The 19852-nt window shown below is 36.4% G+C and overlaps 1 pseudogene; it reads right to left on the reverse strand.

Moving 5' to 3' along the window:
• Positions 1–410: 410 nt before the first annotated feature.
• The window catches only part of LOC145799514 (protein DETOXIFICATION 40-like), a 32738-nt pseudogene continuing 13296 nt past the window's right edge, over positions 411–19852 (reverse strand).

The following is a 19852-nucleotide window of genomic DNA, read 5'->3' on the forward strand; positions in this document are numbered from 1 at the left end:
GTCATTAAAACACCAAGCATCCATAGCCCCTTTTCACAAAATGAAAAGTATGGATGCCTAAAGGATTCACACCCTTTAGCCAAGAAAAAAGATTTAAATACTCTTTAAAATCATATTCATGAATCTAACATCATGAAGCAATTTCTTGGCAATTTCTTATTCAAAACCCAATGGTTTTTGGCTCACTTGGACCCAACACAAAAAATGGTTAGGACCCACTTTAATATTTAATTAAAGTCACCACACTTTAATATTAAATTAAAGTCCCCAAAAATCATTTTTTCCAACATATATTTGGAAGGTGGTAAAACTTGTTGGCAAAAAAAAATAGGATTGGACTTGCGATAGAGAATTAAAGTAAGAGAATTTCAATATTTGCCTATAAACTTTAAAAGAAAAGAAAAAAAAAATTACTTACCAGACAAAACAGGTTGAACACCCTTGAGTACGACGGCAACTACCAAGAAGGGTGCAAGTTCGGAGACTGCTTTGCGACGGTGGTGATGCCGGTGAAGGCGTAACTGATGACGCGGCACAATATTACAGCGATAAAAAATGAGCTTAAGGTTACAATTATAACCACAAAAGAGACTGATTTTGGATGTCTTGCCCCAAGTTCGTTGCTCACTCTCACACTATAAAAATTAAAATAAATTTTATTCTCAATAAAATCCTTGGAGATAATACCATGTTGTTTTGTGATATTAATTTTATATGCATGTACACATGTTTATAATAAAGTCATCATGGTCAATTTGAATTTAGAGTTTATTAATGGAGTAACATCCATGCTACAGAAAATTTTAAACATACTTTGGTTAAAAAAAAAAAAAATTGTACCTAAACTTATTTTTTTTTATTTGAAGTCTATGGTTATGCAATTGCCGTTGACATAATTGAAATTTTGAGAATTAAGATGGTATAAAACACATAATTTAATCACCAATGATTTAAAGAAAAATAGCAAATGAGTGGAACACTCATAAAATAATTGCATTATAGATGAAATCTTTTTTGGTACAATTCTGACACATAAAAAGACTTACACTAAACACAAAAATAAACTTGCATCATATACATAGAAAATTTGCTCCACTATAAAAATGAAATTATTTTTCCATTGCTTTATGAAATGCAATTTTTCAACAGTTTAATGAAAAAATTGATAATTTTAAATATTTTAAGAAGATATTACGGATTTACAATTTTTCATAATTTAATTACCCCTATGAGTTAAAAAAATACATACTTGGCAGCGGCATTAAACCCCCACAGCAATCGTGTACACCCATCCAGATATAGTCATACTGCATGTGATATGATATCTCTTAGCTTCTTTACAACAGTGTCTTGTAGACAGTAGCTTGCTTATGTTGGTGAAAGTAGAGTGCAAATTATTTATGGTGGTTCACAAAAAACAAATACAAGAGAGAATGTATAATTTAAAAAACAGATTTATTTCACTCAAATATTTAAAATACACTGAGGAAATGAAAAACATATTTTTTACTCTCTAACTCTCTTCTTTCTCCCACACATTGAATTCTCAAAATACAATAGCTATACATAGATAAAACTAACAATGTGAAAATATTAAATGCAAATACGGCTGAGGCTACGAATTTCAAACGGTTACAACCACTTTTGACAAACTTGATTGCAGCCTCTATTCTTAGGCCGGTGGAAAAACAATTTTTTATATCAAGATTACTTCACAATATTCCCCCTTAATCTTGATTCTCCATGCTGCTTCATCCCGAGCATCAAATTCATTCTGTTGAACAGATCATTTTTTAATGGCGTCGTGAAAATATCTGCAAGCTGATCTTGAGATTTGTAAGGAGATAATTCCACCTCTTTATTTTTCACATGCTCTCGGATGAAATGATAGCGGGCGTCAATATGCTTACTTCTTTTCATGATAAACTGGGTTCTTTGCTAATGCTTTAGCACATTTCTTAACCAAATTTCTTAACATAGATCTCAGTAGGATTTTCTTGTGAAAATCCTAAATGCTTCAGCACATTTCTTAACCAAATTGCATGACACACGGCTGAGTTGGCTGCAACATACTCAGCTTCGTAGGTTGATAGTGTCACAATAGCTTGCTTTTTGGACGACCAAGTGAAAGCTGTATTTCCCATAAAGAAAGCAAACCCAGTAGTGCTCTTCTGCTCATCTAAGTCACGTCCCCAGTCACTATCTGAATAACCAACAAGGTAGCGAAGAATAAACCATCATCGATTGTACCTCTAATGTAGCGAAGAATTCTCTTTGCTGCATACAAGTGTGACTGATCCGGTGTTTCCATATATCTGCTAATCAGTCCTACTCCATAGAGTATGTTTGGCCTGGTGCAAGTAAGATAGCGAAGACTTCCAACTAATCTCTTGAAATAAGTTGGATCCATATCACCAACATTTGTACCTTTTTTGAGCTATACTCCACTGTCTACAGGAGTGTTCACTGGATTGCAATTCTCCATTCCATATCTCTTGAGAATCTCCTTGGCATAGACACTTTGGAAATAAAAATTCCATCTTTTCTTTGTGCCACTTCAATGCCGAGAAAATGAGCCATCAATCCAATATCTGTCATTTCAAATTCTTGGATCATGCTTCTTTTAAATTCTTTGAACATGGCTGGATTGTTTCTGATGAAAATTAAATCATCAATATAAAGACAAGCAAGCAACATGCTTCCATCAGCTTCCTTCTTCAAATATAGTGCGTGCTCATATGGGCATTTTTCAAAACCATTGTCATGAAAATACTGATCAATTCTAGCATTCCATGCACACGGAGCTTGCTTCAATCCAAAAAGTGCTTTCTTCAATTTGTAAACTTTGTCTTCATGCCCATTTTGAACACAACCCGAAGGTTGTTCAATATAGATTTCTTCCTCAAGAAAACCATTAAGAAATGCAGATTTCACATCAAGTTGATAGATCTGCCATTTGTGCTGAGCAGCCAAAGAAATCATTAGCCTGATAGTCTCAAACTGGGCAACTGGAGCAAACACCTCTCCATAATCAATTCCAGCTCTCTGCTTGTAACCTTTTGCCACTAATCTTGCCTTATAGCGTTGCACTTCGCCTTGTGCATTCCTCTTTGTCTTGTATACCCATTTCACTCCAATGGGTTTGTGCCCCTCCGGTAGACTGGTAAGCTTCCATGTGTCATTTTTCTCAATGGCATGAATTTCTTCATCCATTGCTTTCTTCCATTTATCTTCTTGGATGGTTTCTGAGAAAGTAAGTGGATCACTATCTGTGAGTAGACAGAACAAATTCAGATCTGCTTTTTCTGTAGCTTCATATATCTCCTGCAAATTTCTCATCAGCCTAGGTTGTTTGAAAAAACTATCATCTGATGATGATGATGCATCACTTCTGAGAGAAACTGGCGATCTAGGTACCGGTATTCTATGTGGAGGAGTTTGTGGCTCATCTTGAACGTCTCTTGTAATTTTAATCGGAGCTTTTGATGTTTCATCTTCAAGAATGAGTCCTGCATCTTTAACAACTTCATCTTGATTCCAGTTCCAAGCTTCTTCTTCTTCTTCAAATATCGTATCTCTACTCATGATCACCTTTCTGGTAATGGGATTATACAACTTGTATCCCATTGTTCTGTCTCCATATCCGACAAGGATATATTTTTCTCCCTTATCATCGAGCTTGGTTCTTCTTGCTTCTGGAATCTTGGTGTACGCAACACATCCAAATATTCTGAGATGGTTAGCACTTGGCTTATGTGAACTTCAAACTTCTTCTGAAGTCATAGAGTGAAGGATCCTACTTGGACATCTATTTAGTAGATACACAGCACATGATACGGCTTTAGCCCAAAATTGCTTGGGCAATCCTTTTCCTTTCAACATGTTCCTTGCCATATCTAAGATTTTGCGATTCTTCCTTACAACAACACCATTCAGCTATGGCGTATAGGATGGTGTTGTTTGATACTTGATTCCATGCTCTTTGCACTAATTCTCGAAAGCATCTGATGTATATTCTCTACCTTGATCTGACCACAATGTCTTGATTTAGTAGCCGCTTTGTTTTTCTACAAAAGCTTTGAATTCTTTGAAGATAGTGAACACCTCCGACTTTCTTTTAATAAAATACACCCATGTCTTCTGGCTATAATCATCAATGAAAGTGAGAAAATATCTATTTTGTCCATTTGATATTGGCTTTAATGGACCACACACATCGGTGTGCACTAGCTCCAGCGGCTTTATTGCTCTCCACTTCACTTCTTTGGCAAAGCTAGTTCTGTGATGCTTGCCAAGAATGCAGCTTTCACAGACCTCATTAGTATGAGCAATATGAGGGAGCCCTTTCACCATATTCTTGCTTGACAACAACTTCAAGCTTCCAAAGTTGAGATTTCCAAACCTCAAATTCCATAGTTAGTCTTTGTCTTTGATGATGGCACTTAAACACTTTGAAGCATCATGTTGGATGTTCAATGCAAACATCCTATTCTTGGACATTCTCAACCGAGCGATCAAATTACCATGACTGTCTTTGATGGTAAGATGACAATCTTTCATGCTGATGTCGTATCCTTTCTCTAGGAGTTGTCCTATACTTAAAATGTTGTTCTTCATCGCAGGAACAAAATAAACATTGGGAATGTAATCATGATCTCCATTCTCGAGCTTGCTCAGCATATTGCCTCTTCTTTTCATTGGAGTCTTTGAAGAATGACCAAATGAGACTTGTGCTTGTCCAGTCTCGTCAAGCTCGATGAACAACTCTCTTTTACCACATGTGATTACTGTCTCCCGAATCTAGATACCAAACATTATTTTGGTTTTTAGTATCTCCATGGTGGACAAACAGGACTGTTGGTCCAACTTTGTTTGTTTCCTGCTCGGCAAAATTTACTTGCTCTCTGGCTTCTGTTGTTGCTCTACTCCAGCATTCATTGTTGTAATGTCCGAACTTGTGGCAATAGTAGTTCTGAACATTGCTTTTGTCAAATGCTGGTCGGTTGTTGTAACCACCTCCTCTTTCTCTTGCTCTTCCTCTTGGAGCAAAATGTGGTTGACTTCTTCCTCCTCTAGCTGGACCTCTTCTACCTCTTCCTCGAAAAATAGAATTTCGGTTGTTGTAACCACGACTTTTTCCTCTGCTTCTTTGTGATGTCCCCCCTTGCTCGTTTTTGTCATCTCTGAAAGATAGCTTTGATTGAAGAGCTTGCTCTAGGGAACTTGAGGGAGTCTTCTTGTTGATCATTTGTTCATGAATCTTAAGTGAGCCCATCAACTCATCGGTGGTCATGGCACTGAGATCCTTGGGCTCTTCTATTGTTACAACCACGTGCTCGAACTTGGGACTGAGTGATCTTAGAATCTTCTCTATCACTTGAAGAGATTCCATCTTCTCTCCATATTTTCTCATCTGATTAACAATGGTCAATGTTCTGTTGAAATACTCAGAAATTGACTCATTCTCATTCATGTGCAACATCTCGAATCACCACGTAACACCTGGAGGTGAACTCTGATCGTCTTCTCAATTTCTCGGTGTGAATTATGAAGAATACTCCTTGCCTTTTTAGAGGTTGTTGCTGCTGAAATCTTCTTAAAGCTTGACTCATCAATGCCTTGATAAAGTAGATATAAGGCCTTTTTATCTCTCTTCCTTGAATCTTTTAATGCCGTCTTCTGAGTTTCATTTAAATTTTCTTCATCTTCGAGAATAGTTGGCTCGTCATATTCTCGATCCACTAACTCCCACAAATCTTGTGAGGCTACTCCAATTTTCATAGTTCTCCTTGCTGAGTTTTGGAAACTGTGGCTGAAAGAAATTGTTTATGTTGGCCATTGGTTGACTTTAAAAATCTACAAATTTTTAGGATGTTATTTGCAAATTCTGATCTTACAGATGTGTCCGGAATACTCCAAATAGTTGAAAAACACTATTGGATCACCAAAAACAGACTTCAAACGGCTTAGATCCAGCAAAAAACAATTGAATGGTTAAGATCGGCTGAATCTGAGACTCTGAGAAGCACCAGATAATTTTTCGGATCGGATGATGTCGACGTGATGTCAGCGACGTGGCGTCTTGGCTAGGCTCGGTTTGTGGCTTGGCAGCGCGGCTCCTGCAGCTCGGCTGGGCTTGTGGCTCGGCTTGGCTGAACGACTTGGCGTGACGTTAGCAATGACGTCAGCTCTTGGAACGGATTTGAATCCAGGCTAATGGACCAGATCGTGTTCCAGATGGGTCAGACCCTGCAACTCTGGGCGAAAAAGACGCGTGGTAGCGCGTGGGCACATTTCTACGCGTGGCGACGGTATCAATAGGCACGTGTGGTGCGTGAGGGCTCTGTGTAGCTAGGTTTTCAACATGATTTTTTTCAGTGTGATCGTCTCGATGAGACCCACACATTGGTGTGATCAAAAGTTTATTTCAACAACTTTGATTTCTGGGCAAGATTTGAAACGACGCTCTGTTCTACTATTTTTTTGAAAAAACAGACCCTCTTGGTGCTCTAATACCACTGTTGGTGAGAGTGGGGTGCAAACCACTTATGGTGGTTCACAAAAACAAATACAAGAGAGAATATATAATCTGAAAAATAGATTCATTTCACTCAAATATTTAGAATACACTGAGAAAATGAAAAACACACTTTTTACTCTCTAACTCTCTTCTCTCTCCCACACACTGAATTCTCAAAATATAATAGCTATATATAGATAAAACTAACAATGTGAAAATATTAAATGCAAATACGACTGAGGCTATGAATTTCAAATAGCTACAACCACTTTTGACAAACTTGATTTGCAGCCTCCACTTTTGACAAACTTAATTGCAGCCTCTATTCTTAGGCCGATGGATAAACAATTTTTTATATCAAGATTACTTCACAATAGTTTATAACATTAGTCTATGTTTTTCAACACAAACACAGTTGGCTTTGTTTGTTCCTTACACCTATGGTAAAAGGATATAGGAGAAATTATATATAAAAAAAAAATTAAAATTTGATTCTTGTAGTAAAATAAATTTTGAATTTAATTAATTTTAATCTTTTGATTTATTTTTAATCTAAATCATCTGCTTATTTTCGTTGGATAAAATAGACAAAAAAGATATTTTAGTCATTAAATTCAATGTAGGTATATATAAAATATCTAATTTTTTTTTTCTTCGATTTAATTAACGGAAATAATCAAAGGATTTAGTTATTTAGGGTTTAAATTGATAAAATTAAAAATTAAAGATTTATTTTATTACAAGGATTAATCCTAATTTTTTTTAATATAATTATATATATAATGAATATTCACTATGAGTGAACAATACAAATACACATACAATACAGCCACCCCTTAATTAATAAAATTAATTTCTATATGTCCTTGCCACTACAATATATAAGCGTTTTAGACATTAAATTTTTTAGACTCTAAAAGTAAAAAATTTGTTGCAAAAGATAATTAGGGACCAATTTCTATCATCTTGAGGATAGTCGTTAAAAGCTCGTCTCAAAAAGTCAAAAAAAAAAGTTTTTAGCGACAAAATTTTGAAAATGTCACTAATAAATAAACTTGTAGAGACAAAATAATTTAATCTCAGAATGGTTTATTTTTTGAGACAGAAAAGATAATAATTCATGACTAATGTTTAATTTTCATTACTAAAAATATAATGACATTTTTTGCAACAAAAATACTTGGTCCTTAAAAAATAATTTTACTCCTAAATTTTGGTTTCTAAAACTTTAATTTTTTGTGGTGTGGAAGGCACTTGACAAAAATCAGCACCAAATGCAAAATATTATTTGAAGAATGAGTAATGATAGTATAAATAGAATATTCATATAGAATTTCTATAGAAAATGATATGAGTTAATACTATAAAATAAATTTTATCTATCTATGTTTAGGGGTGTTTGCAGATTGGGTTGGGTCGTATGGCTTCGTTCGTCATCCGTTCGAACTTAGGTAGATAAAAAAAAATAATATGTTTCTGTCTGCTTAATTAACGGATGCGAACTGAGCAAGCCGTGCAAGTTGATAGATGAATATGGATTGATTGGAAAGTTTAGAACTTACTATTTTAAATTTTTTTTAAACTACTTAGAGTAATTTTTTACTATTTTGGACCTTATTTGAGTCCAAACTTTTTTGTTCTTCATTTTTTCAATTTTCATATTTCATAAATAATTAATATTATTACTAAATAAAAAGTTTTGTTTTTAACATACAAAGTATGAAAGCATAACATCATTTTTTTAGGATGGATTGGCAGACCGGGTTGGATCAAATGGCATCCCATCCGCCATACATCCGAACATAAGCCAATAAAAAAAATATTAGATTAGATTGAACGATTTTAACAGGTCCAACTCGGTCTGTAAGAACCACTAGCAAAGAGATTTTTTTTGTTTTTACAAAATAAGAACTTCATTGAAAGATTATAAAAAAACATACATAAGACTACTCATGTTCAATTTACATACGCAGATAGAGAATTTACACATCGAAAGTTAGTTGTGGAGATAGGGCCCCAAGGTCTAGGAATGGCAACGGGGTGGGGCGGGGCGGGGCCGGGGATCACCCTCTCCGTTCCCGATCCCCGATGGTAAAAAAATCCCCGTCCCCGTCCCCGATCCCCGACAGGGACGCCATCAACCCCCCCCCGCCCCCGTCCCCCAACGGGGATCGGGTTTCCCCGACCCCGAAAATCCCCGACTTGTTTGTTTTTTTTTTTTTTTTTAATAATTTTGTTCAACACAAAATAAATAAATAAATCTGTTTTTCAGTATATTTGTTCAACACAAAAAAAAAAACAATTAATCTGTTTTTCAGTATATTTCATCAACAATCATCCTCAACAACTTAAAAAAAAAAAAAAAAAATCTAAAATTGTATATATCATCATCATCAACTCAACAACATAAAAAAGAAAAAAAGAAAAAGAAAAAAAAAGAGAGATATGAGATTGTTCATCTCACACACACACAGACATATTTATATATATATATATATATATATATCTATCTATCAGCATCATCAACAATCTGTTCAGATTTGTTCAGAGAGATTCACGTTTCACGATCGGTGGCAACGGTTCACGATCTGTTCAGATCGGTGATCGGTGGCAACGGTCACGATCTGTTCACGAGCAGCGGTGAGGGAGGAGCGACAGCCATCGGTGTCGTGCGTGACAGAGTGAGAGAGGGAGGCGAAAGCAGCGACAGTGAGGGAGTAGCGAAAGTGACAGCCATCGTGTGTGTGAGAGAGAGGGAGGGGAAAACAGCGGCAGTGAGGGATAAGCGGCACTGCCGTGCCGTCGTTGTGAGAGAGGGGGAGGTGAAACCCTAAGCGGTGAGAGAGAGAGAGAGCAGCACCTAATCTGTGAGTGTGTGAATGAAGTGAAGTGAATTAAACCTAAGCATAAACATATATATATATATATATATACTGGGCATAATGGTAATTTTACATCGGGGCTATTCGGGGCGGGGGTCGGGGCGGGGGCGGGCCGGGTTCGGGGCTAGGATATGTATCCCCGTCCCCGGCCCGAACATCATCGGGGAATTTTTTTTTAATACCATCCCCGGCCCGTAGGGGATATTTTTCGAGAAATAACCGTTAAATTCGGGATCAGGGGGTCGGGTCACCGTCGGGCCGGGTTCAGATTGCCATCCCTACCAAGGTCCCTACCATAAAACACACACTTCGAAGGGTACAGATATATATACCATATACTTTTGTGTTGTGCTCCTTTGAACTACCTACTTATATCTTGAGTAACAAGGAAGATTTGTTCTACAGTTTTGATTTTAGAGGTTTGTTTGAATTTGAATTTTTTATTATATAACTGATTCACATCTTTTTTGGGCTTTTCTAATTGGCTAATTTCTCTTCCATCCGTTCAATTTCTATATTACTTTGATTTATAACTCTAGATTTCTTAGAGAAACCTTCACCAGGTACTAAGTCAGAGAATGACTTAGGCTATGTTTGGTTGTGCTTTTGAAATGTGATTCTACATGCTAGTTTCAGCTCCATGTTTGGTAAGAGTTTTGGAATTAATTTTCCAAAACTCTGCCGAAAGCTCTGTCCATTCTGCGCGTTTTTTGTATTTTTTTTGGCCAGGGGAAGACAGCCCGGTCGTCCCCAGGGACTACCACCCGGACATCCTTGGGGACATCCACCTGGATGTCCTCTGCTATATAGATTTTTTTATTTTTTTTTTGCAATTGATTTATATAATTGGGAAAATATTTTCTGAATTTTTTTTTAATTTTTAATGTGCTTTAAAATAATTTTGAGTTGTATGTTTAGTTAGGAGTTGTAAATTTTTGTATCACATATCAAATATCACATCAACAATTCCCACTCAAATCAAACATCTTTTCCAAAACTATTTTCAAAACTCTTTACCAAATAAATTTTCTACACTCAAATTATAATTCTACAACACACAAACTTAAAATATAACTCATACTCTCAAATCACATTTACAAAACACAACCAAACGCAACCTTAAATATTCTTTCCATAATAGGTAATTGTAGTTGTCAATAGTTAGTTCTACTTAAGCTTTGTTGATCTGCAACGACTTCCTGCCTAATTAATTTAAATGGCTTACAGCCGTCTACGATTTAGGTGTTACACCAGCTAACTACTATAATTAGTAGGAATATAAAGAGAGACCTAACTTAAGGATTGACTTTGATATTAAGGACTCTCAGGTTATATAATCTCAGTGACAGAAGCTAATTGAAAATTAAGATCTCATTTGGTAACATAATTTTTTAATTTAAAAGTTAAAATGTCACTAAAAAAATCAAAAAACTAACAATTTATATAAAAAAGTCAAAGATTCTATTTTCTCTTTACTTTTTGCACATCTTTTCATAAAAAATTAAAAAATCATTCTAAACATACTAATTTTTTTTACATCATATTTTAATAAAAAAGTCAAAAATTTACTATAAAAATCTGTTCCCAAACAAAACTAAACTTTTGTAACAATTTACGTTGTCGATTTATATTAATTTATTTTTATTTTATATTTGATTTAATATTAACAAGTTTTTTTTTTTGGGTAATAATATTAACAATTCTTTGACTTACCTACCCAGCCATAGAATTGGCACATCGAAAGTTAGTTGTGGAGAGACCGCGTCAAGGTCCCTCCCATAAACACACACTTCAAATGTAGGGATATATATGACTCTGTTTGGTAAGGTTTATTTCTAATTTATTTTAATTTTTACTTTAATTTAAGTTATTTTGATGTATTTAGTTCAGTTTAACAATATAACTTATAGTTTTTTGTAAGTCAAAAATTAACTTATTCTGTGAGTGGGAGAGGAGAAGCTTAATTTATAAGTCAAAAATCATCTTATGTTCACAGTTATAAGCTATAAGCTATTAAACTATAAGGTATAATTACTTTCTCACAGCTCTACCAAACGGGACCTATGTATACTTTTGTCGTGTCCTTCCTGGACGGAGAATATCTCATTTTTTTTTTGTATCAAAAAGAAAATTTCTTTATTCTATTAAAAATTATTTTATTATATTTAAATATAATATATATATGATTTATATATCATATTATATATACATATATATATATATAACAATTTTTTTTTTCTTCAAATCCTCCAATAATAAAATTTTGATTCTATCCTATACTCTTGGAAAATATTTGAGAGCCACAATAGCTCAAAATTGTCAAAACGATGTCGTTTTGACATATTTTGCACCTATAATGACGTCATTTTGACAATTTTAAACTATTGTGATCATAAAAATTGTGATCCTTTAACAATATTGTATACTCTTTTGAACTTTGTTTTTTGTTTTCCTTTTCTGCTGGGAATGGTAATGATTGGACTTGATTCATGAAAGGGATTTGCATGATTGGACACGTCGCACAATACACTTTTTATTGTCATAAATGACAAAATCGTATACATTTAGATCTTATTTGGGAAGCATCGGTTTAGTCAAAAAATTATTAAAAAAATTAAAAAATTAATAATCTATTTCTCTATATTTTTACACATTTTTTTGTAAAAAGTCAAAAAATATCTCAAATATACTAATTTTTTTTACATCATATTTTAACTAAAAAGCCAAAAAAATATTTAAAAAACTTGTTCCCAGGCCTTAGTATTCTTCTATTTTTATCAAAATTTCATTTTAATATTTTTATTTATAATTGTAATAGTTAATTTTTTTTATATTTTAAAATTAAGTTTTAATTTCATCTTTTTGTCAATTTATCGTAATTGAATTATTTTAATTTTAAATTTTTTTTTGAATATTCTACATATAAAAGTCTATAAAACAAATTATGCAAATAATTAGAATGAGACAGATCACATAAAACTGGACTTCTTGTCGTTGTTTTTATTTATTTATTTATAATTTTTGTTTGACATTTCTATCAAGAATGTTAGAGGATCAGGACCAACTGGTCCAATGGTGATATGTGCTTGTCAAGAGTAGAGATGGTAATCTGAAACCGGTCCGACGGTGACCCGACCCCCCGTCCCCAAATTTAATGGTTATTCATCGAAAAATATCCCCTACGGGCCGGGGACGGTATTTAAAATTTCATCCCCGATGATATCCGAGCCGGGGACGGGGATAGATGTTTCATACCCGGACCCGGCCCCGCTCCCTGGCCCCGGCCCCGCCCCGCTAATTCCCCGAGACGAAATTACCTTTTTGTCCTTGCATATATATATATATATATCATATATGCTTGTATTTGATTAGGGTTCCTTTCATTCAGACACCACACCAAACTCCCTCTCACACTGTCACACACGGCGCTCCTCTCCCTCTCTCGCAGCTCGCCACTGGTCTCTCCCTCCTCACCGGCGATCCTCCTCACCGGCGACCCTCCTCACCGGCGATCCTCTCACTCACCCACGGCGCTCCTCTCTCTCTTTCTCGCTCACCACTGGTCTCTCTCTCTCGCTCGCCACTGGTCTCTCCCTCTCTCTTTCATCTGTCACCGCCGAGCCTCCCTCCTCACCGGCGATCCTCCGATCGTCCCTTACCGCCGCTCCTCCGGCTCTTTCTGTTTCGGTATCTCTCTCTCTCTCTCTCTCTCTCTCTCTCTTTCTAGGGTTTACATATATATATATATATATCTGAGTGTTTAGTATTTAGATCTGTAAATATTTTGTATATTTGAGTTTAGATCTATAAATATTTTGTGCCAACAGCCTCTAACCCTATCGTAAGGATTGCCTAAACATTATTTTTATTTTTATTTTTATTTTCATTTCTTTCGGGGAAGTTGTTTGGGTGTAAATAGAATTTCCTGCGAGAAGAAGATGGAGAAGATCCAATCTTCGACTCGCAAACACAAACACACAGAGAAAAAGAGAGTGAATGTGTGTGTGTGTGTGTGTGTGTGAGAGAGAGAGAGAGAGAGAGAGAGAGAGAGAGAGAGAGAGAGAGAGAGAGGGAGAGGGCTGTTGATTTGGGAGGTGAAATCATCGGCTCAGATGATCCTTGATTTGATCATCTTTTATGTTGCAGAGAGGGGCAACCACCCTCAAAAACGTCCCAATCTCTCTGCTGGGAGCCTTATTCATTCTTTGAGCCTAAACCTGTAATTTTGTGAGATTCATGAACCTGCCTATTCACTATTCTTCATATTTTGTTATACATATGACCATTTTATTTCACAAAGATAAAGATTATAAACTGTATGATTGAATTTAAAATCTGAAAATTAAAATGAATTTGGAAAAATGAAAGTTGAGAGATTTGAAAAAAATCTTTAGCCATTAGGACATTTTAATCTGTTTTGGGCCTTGAGTTTAATTTGAAAATTTTAGGCCTTGAGTTTAAGCCTAAAAATCACCAAGCATGTATGTACCAAAAAACAGTCATGGAAAACAGAGATGCCTACTTATCAGAACACAAAGAGTCCAGGCTTTGTTCTTCCACAAGTTGATCTGCAGTATCAAGAATGGTGCCTACCTGCAAATTTTAAAAAACACACACACACAAAGAAAACCAACACATAGACTAGCATGATTAAATCACTGGCCAAAGAAACTAAAATTATATAATTTTTGCCAAATACCAAAGCATCATAGGAAACTAAGTGGCAGGTCAGTTAGCTAACTAATTAAATTTGATTTCTCTATGTGATGCACAATCATAATGGCACACGAGAAGGCCTAGTAGGACTTCAAGTTCAGTTTCATATTTGGATTTTACTGCTCATTCTGTTCATTATCATGGAATTTTAGTAGGAACTAGGCACTTGCACTTCTAATAGTACAAACTTAATTCTATCTTCTAAATTTTAAGCCGAGCTTCAATGAAGCTGTCAAACATCATCCACATTTGGATTGAACTGAAGCCTAGTCAAGACAAACTTAAGGTGATATCAAACATATAGATGTTCTAGTGTCAGCTCAATTACACACAAAAAATGTACCTTTTATAATACATAAATAAATAACCTAGACAGTTTTACTTATTTTATCCTTTTGATGCCCATGGTTTATAAGGCCTTCATACTCATTTTAGAGGGTATCGGTTTGCTTCTCTCTCAATGTCTATGAACAAAAAGACACAAGTTAGTAGTCAACTTACAGCTTACAAATTGGAACTTATAATCATATTGAATCAACTCTAAAGTCTAATGTGTACCACATCATAATTTATTCATAGTTATTTCTATTAACAAAACAACTGCTGATAATCCGAGGCATGCTAAACAACACTAGCAATGCATTCTAATGATGAAAATAAAAAATTAGAGAGCTCCATTACATCTAAGTAGCACAGACCTGCACGGACATTGACTGCACATTGTAGTTGTTACATAAATACTTTGATATGTATACAAATTATATCATACCATATATAACTTTGATATGTTTGGTTTCTATGTTAACAGTTCCATAACATGGAATATGAAATCTGACATCATTTACCTTCTTCTTTTTTTATAGTAGTACCACTTCTCCCATTAATTTTTTTCCTAACATTGTTCCTAACTTAATTCAATCCATATTATTTTTATAAAGGTTCAAAATGTCAGATGTTAACTCTGAAGTAGCAGTTAACTCTGAAGCACCCGTTAACTCTCAAGTACCATTTGAGAGTGACGCGTCACAACATTCATCGCCACCTACGAACGCACCTATGAACTCACCGTCTCCCCTCTCTAATCAAAATGTTATTGATTTAGAAGAGTCTAATACTACTTGTGGAGGAACTAAAAGAAAATCAAGTGTTGTGTGGGAACATTTTAAAAAACAAGAAGTCAATGGGGTGTGGAAGGCAATATGTAATTATTGTAATAAGCATCTAGGAGGTGATTCAAAAAATGGAACAAGGCATTTGCATGATCACCATAAGAGTTGTACTAGGAAGAAAGTGATGGACATAAGGCAAAAAGTGTTAACTAACAACTTTAATAGAGAGATTCCAAAAATGAATTCTTATATCTTTGATCAAGATTTTGCTAGGAAAGAGTTGTCACATGCCATAATCTTGCATGAATATCCCCTCTCTATCGTAGACCATGTTGGTTTTAAACGATATTCAGCAGCACTTCAACCATTGTTTAAAGTGCCTTCCCGAAATACGATAAAGAGTGATATTTTAAAGATTTATGATTATGAGAGGGAGAAGACATTGAGTTTGGTGGAGCATAATAAAAGTAGGGTGGCAATCACAACTGATATGTGGACTGCTAGCAATCAAAAGAAAGGATTCATGGCTGTCACCGCACACTTTATTGATGATTCATGGACATTGCAAAGTCGCATTTTGAGGTATATTTTTGTAAATTTGCAAATCATTGAAAAATTCTATCTTATTCAGTTCAGTTTGCATATTAATACTTGTTTATGAACATCATATTTTAGGTTTATTTATGTTCCATGTCCACACACAAAAGAAGTTCTTTGTGATACTTTGCTTGAGTGTTTGATGGATTGGAATATTGATAGAAAAATCTCGACTGTTACTGTTGATAATTGCTCCACAAATGATGCCATGATTATCATGTTGATGGATAAGTTAAGTAATTCATCGCTTTTGTTGGGTGGTACTTTATTTCATATGCGTTGCTGTGCGCATATTTTAAATTTGATAGTGAAAGATGGATTAGATGTCATCCGAGTTGGTGTGGAGAAAATTCGAGAAAGTGTAGCTTATTGGACAGCAACACCAAAAAGAGTAGAAAAATTTGAAGAAACAGTCAATCAATTGCGTATTCCACATACTAAGAAATTAGGACTTGATTGTGCAACTAGGTGGAATTCGACCTACTTGATGCTTCAGACAGCCTTATTGTATAAGGATGTCTTTTCTAGGTTGAAAATTAGAGAGCCCCAATATAAGACTGTGCCAACTGAGCAAGAATGGGAGTTTGCTAGAGAGATTAGTGGGAGGTTTAAGATTTTTTTTTCTATCACTGAGTTGTTTTCTGGTACAAAGTATCCCACAGCCAATGTTTGTTTCCCAGCTTTATGTGAGATTAGGATGACACTGTCTCAATGGCTCTCTTGTGAAATTGAAGTGATCGGAACAATGGCATCAAAAATGGTGGAAAAATTTGATAAATATTGGTTAGTGATACATGGTGTTATTGGGGTTGCAGTTGTACTTGATCCTAGGTATAAGATGAGTGTATTGGAGTTTTATTTTGAAAAACTTTATGGAGACAAAGCTGAAGATGAAGTTGATAGGGTTCGTCATATTTGTTATGATTTGTTGCAAGAGTATCAGCACCGAGTTGGTATGGAGACTGATGTTGTTGTTGGTGACTCTTCTGCTCATCCAGAAATTGTTACAGAGACCCTTTCTGAATTTGATTTGTTTATTAGTAGAAAGAGAAGTAAAAAAATGAAGAATGTAAGATCAGAGTTGGACCATTATTTAGAAGATGATGTTTTGCCGAGAACTTCGGGTTTTGATGTTTTGAATTGGTGGAAAGCTAGTGGACCGAAGTATCCGACTTTACAGGCAATAGCTAGGGACATTTTAGCTATTCCTGTATCCACTGTTGCTTCTGAGTCAGCATTTAGTACTAGTGGAAGGTTGGTGAGTCCACATCGTAGTAGATTTCATCCAAACACATTAGAAGCATTAATGTGTGCACAAAGTTGGTTGTGGGGTGAAGAGATGAAATGTATTATTTCATCCAGTTTACATATTATTATTTCACTTTTTATTATTTATATTACCATGGAATAATTTCACTATTGAATTTATATTCTTTACTTTTTAGGAAATTCAACATTGGAATCGGTGGGCTATGCAACTATATATGATGATGATGAGATCGAGTCGGATTAGTCATGTGCCACTTTTGTGTTAGTTGTTATCTTTTTTGTTGTAATTAACATTTTTTACATTTTATTATTAGTATTAATTATTTATTTTTTTTCCTTTTGTTATTTAACAGGAGTTCAAGTTGAAGGAGATAATGGAAGTTGTGTGGTTTGTATGGGTTTGAAGAAACAATGGAATTGTTTTTTTTGTTGTAATGGATATTTTTATTTTTATTTTTAATTTCAATTTTTGGGTAACCTATCCCTTGCGGGTTGTGCTTGGGATTAATTATTTTATTTGCTACTTGTTGAATTTTGTTGTGTGCTGCTGGACACATGTTTTGGTTGTGTTATTTTGTTCATGTTTTGGTTATGTTATTTTGTTGCTACAGGATGCTTTGTGTGTGGGTTGTGTATGTATGGGCTACTGAATTAATGTTTATTAATGTTTTGCTACAAGATGTTTATTGATATTTATTGATTAGGATGGATGTTGTTACAAATTTATTGATGTTGCTACAGATTTATTGATGATAGCTTTGTTTATGGATGTTGCTACAGATGATGTTTTTTAAATGGATGTTTATTGATATTTATTGATCTAATTAATTAAAAAAATGATATTCCAACTGATAGATGTTGCTATAGATTTATGGATGTTGCTACAGTTTTAATTAATTAAAAAAATGAAGCTATTAGGGTTGATATTGATAAATTTCAAAATTTATACATCCAGTATTGAAGGGTGATTGAGAATGTTTATTAATGTTTATAGAGTTTTACATTAAAAAAAAAAAAACCGGGGATTATCCGGGGTCGGGGATCCCCGATCCCCGATCGGGGGCTGGGATGGGGCCGGGATAGGGGTCCCCGTTGGGGATCGGGAACGGGGACGGGGGGGAGTATTACTTTCGGGGATCGGGGACGCGGGGGGGGGGGGGTAGTCCCCGGCCCCGCCCCGCCCCGCCCCGCCCCGTTGCCATTCCTAGTCAAGAGTGTGGGTGTGGTTGAATTCTCTCTGATTGTAACTTTCATCGATAAAATATATGTTGGAAATTTATAATTAAAATTTTGAATTCTTTTAAAATTATATATTAACGAGTTAGACTTTATATGTTTGTTGAGTATTGCATCTGAGATATATAAGTACATTCCATATCTTAAATTGTACTCACTAGGTCAATCCCTTGAAGTTGAATTAATTTTTGAAATTAGTTGATGAGAGGGAGATTTATGATCTGGATGTGGGCCGAGGTAACGGCCGAGCAGGTTGAGAGCCTAATGATGCATGGGGCCGAGATGACCGGTGATCCGCCCGTTGACGAGCTGACAGGAATTGGGCCGGGCAAGAGTTAGGCCAAACATGCGCCGACCAGACCGTAAAGAAGTTGCTCGGCAAGGCAGTGCTCGGTTGGACCGAGCTGCTTGATCAGGCAATGGCGGAGCCAGTCAAGCTGAGTGACCGGCGCCCGGAAAGGCGTGGTTAGCCGAGGTAATCATTTGATCGGCAGGAAGGCCGACCACAGGAGGTGCCCCGGGCTAGGCTTTGCCGAGATGCCGCCTAGCCCGGTCTTCCTTGGCCTTGGCCAGTGAAGTGCTTGGGTATTAAGCACAGCTCGGCCGTGGTTAGAGAAGCTCGGCTGCCGGGCTCTGGTTAAGAAGGCAGGCAGTTGAGATTAGGTGATGTTCAGCAAGGTTTATGCTGACAGATGGGATAGCAGAGTCACGTGTCAGGAGTTGACTGGGAGTGGATATGGGGCGCAGAAGGTATATAAGCATGTCTGCGCCCCCATACGCGACGGATGAACACCTTGTAAGGAAATTCTTACATTAAAACACTGCTCTCTCTCTTTCTCTCTCTCTCTCTCTCTATCCTAAGGTGTGTGCTAACTTGATCGTCGGAGGGTTTTTCCAGCCACACACCACCGGGTAGCTCAACGTTATTTGCTTGCAGGTGATCGGACATAAACGGAGCTCGGAAGAAAGGAGTACGGGCTCGCCGGAATATTTGCTCCCCGTACAATTGGCGCCATCTGTGGGAAGCTTGACAGACAAAACCTTGTCTTCCAGGTTCATCTGATCGCCGTCCATGGCGAACAACGACGAGTTTCCGTTGTCTGCCATAGACGGAGCCACCCCGGAGTTCATCCGAAGGAGAGAAGGTCCTCCCGCCATCCATCCAATGGCAGACTTGGGGACGCCCATTGGAGGACAGTCAATAGACGCGCGGGATAAGCGCGGAAGAAGTCATGGTCATTCTCGGAGTCCAGACGGTCACCAGCGGAGGAGAGACTCACACGCCAGGCGACTGGAAAGTAAGTTGAGAGACCAAGATGCTGTCATCCGGCGAATGGCGGTGGAGATGGAGGATCTGAAGCGGCATGTCAAAGGGAAAGGTGTAGCTGGAGTGAGAGACCACAGTGAGCGCACCTCATCCCGCCGCTCAGGCGGACAGAGTCAGCGACGTACTCAGTCCATATCTATTACCAGAAGTTACCAGGTTGGTGATTCCGACGCGGGTGCAAAGAAGTCCAGCGCGC

Source organism: Camellia sinensis, chromosome 9, assembly GCF_055761805.1.
Source record: "Camellia sinensis isolate YWXY chromosome 9, ASM5576180v1, whole genome shotgun sequence".
NCBI lineage: Eukaryota > Viridiplantae > Streptophyta > Magnoliopsida > Ericales > Theaceae > Camellia > Camellia sinensis.